Source organism: Carlito syrichta, unplaced genomic scaffold (genome assembly GCF_000164805.1).
Source record: "Carlito syrichta isolate Samal-C Ts95f unplaced genomic scaffold, Tarsius_syrichta-2.0.1 Scaffold130730, whole genome shotgun sequence".
Classification (NCBI taxonomy): domain Eukaryota; kingdom Metazoa; phylum Chordata; class Mammalia; order Primates; family Tarsiidae; genus Carlito; species Carlito syrichta.
Genome location: NW_007074826.1, coordinates 119,389 through 121,371, shown reverse-complemented (window position 1 = coordinate 121,371; position 1,983 = coordinate 119,389).

Genomic DNA, 1,983 nt, shown 5'->3' with positions numbered 1-1,983 from the left:
AGGCTGTGGTGGCTGTGAGCATGCCACTGCACTCCAGCCTGGGTGACAGAGTGAGATTCTGACTCAAAAACAACAACAGAGCCTGTAATCCTGCGCCTTTGGGAGGCTCAGGTGAATGGATTGCCTGAGGTGAGTGGATTGGAGACCCGCCTGGGCAGCGAGACCTCATCTCTACAATCAATCAAAAAATCAGCCGGGTGTGGTAGCGCATGCCTGTAATTCCGGCTACTCGGAAGGCTGAGGCGGAAGGATCGCCGGAGCCCAGCGGGCCGAGGCTGCGGTGGCCGGGAGCGGCCACGGCACTCCAGTCCGGGCGACAGAGTGAGACTCCCACTCAAAAAAAATACAACAACAACAACAACAAAAACACACACACAAAACAGGGTGGCTTGGGTCCTGGCTGGCCCAAGAAGAGCCAGGGAAGACTTTCTCCAGGTCAGGACTCAGGCCAGGCCAAGAAGGGCAGGAGAAGGGCCCCAGCAGGGCGGGCAGAGTGTGCAGCCTCCCTGTGGTCAGGAGAGATTCTGCTGCAAGACTGGGGAACCGAAAGGTCCCTAGGGTGGTGGGAGCTGGGGAGGGAAGCGGGCGGGGACACAGGCTGAGCTGCCTCCTCTTGCTTCCTCTTCAGCTGGGGCGGAGGAGAGAAACCTCGAGACGGGACCCTTCCTGATGCGAGGCTGAAGCTGTCTCCACGGGGTTGCCAAGAACGGCACGCTGGGCTCAGGACGGAGACAGAGTGACCACTAAGCATGCATCAGGCGGCACTCTGGCCCGCTTTGTTGCTAGAAGTCACGCAGCACTAGAAACTGGCCATGGCATCCCCATTGTCGCTCTAGACAGGACCTCTGACATCGGAATTATGTGGCTTTTGTTTAAGGATTGCTTAGATGTTTTTCAGGCGCCAACTCCAGCAACCTGGGTGGAGACCCCACAGACGGTGGGATCAGCCTCTTCCTCTTCCCGTCCCAGGACCTCACCCTACATTCCTCAACCAAGCCACCATCCCCACACTTGAGCCCACTCCAACCCCCTTAACCTCTCCCCTGGTTTTGAGGTTTTCTCCTATCCATCTGGAGGGTGACCCCATGAGTAAGCCCCTTTCTCTGCTGCAACCCAGTGTCTGTGTGAGCACTGTGTGCATCCGGCATCAAACCTGTGATGGTTACAGTATCTGTGCAGTGAGACACTTTCTTCCCAGAGAAAAGCGAACTGCAGACCTGGTCCTTTCTACCTCATCAGGGGAGGGGAATAAATTAAAGTCAGAATGTGTCCTGTTGGAAGGAGTTATACAGATCTCATAACCTGATTTTTTTTTTTTTTGGTCTTACTCTGTCGCCCAGGCTAGAGTGCAGTGGCAGACATACTCACAGCCACCCCAGCATCAACCTGCTGGTCTCTAGTGATCCTTCCACCTCAACCTTACAAGTAGACAGAACTGGCTCAGCCTGTAATCCCTCACCTGGGGAGGCTGAGGTGAGTGGATTGCCTGAGCCTGCGGGCTCAAGACCTGCTCGGGCAACTTGGCGAGACCTCATCTCTACAATAAATCAAAAATGAGCCGGGCGTGGTAGCGCGCACCTGTAGTTCCAGCTACTTGGAAGGCTGAGCAGAAGGATCCCCTGAGCCCAGCAGGTCACCGCTCCCGGCCACCACACTCCAGTCTGGGTGACAGAGTAAGACTCCAACTCAAAAACAAAAACAAAAACAAAAAACAAGTAGCCAGAACTATAGACACACGCTACCACACTCAGCTAATTTTTGATTTATTGTAGAGAAGAGGTCTCACCAACTTGCCCGGGCTGGTCTCAAAACCGCGGGCTCAGGCATTCCACTCACCTTGGCCTCCCAAAGTGCTGGGATTACAGGCTGAGCCACCGAGCCCGGCCTTAAACCATTTTTATCATCAAAATTATTTTGGTGCCAGGCTCGGTGGCTCAGCCTGTAATCCCGCGCTTTTGGGAGGGTGAGGTGAGTGGATTGCCT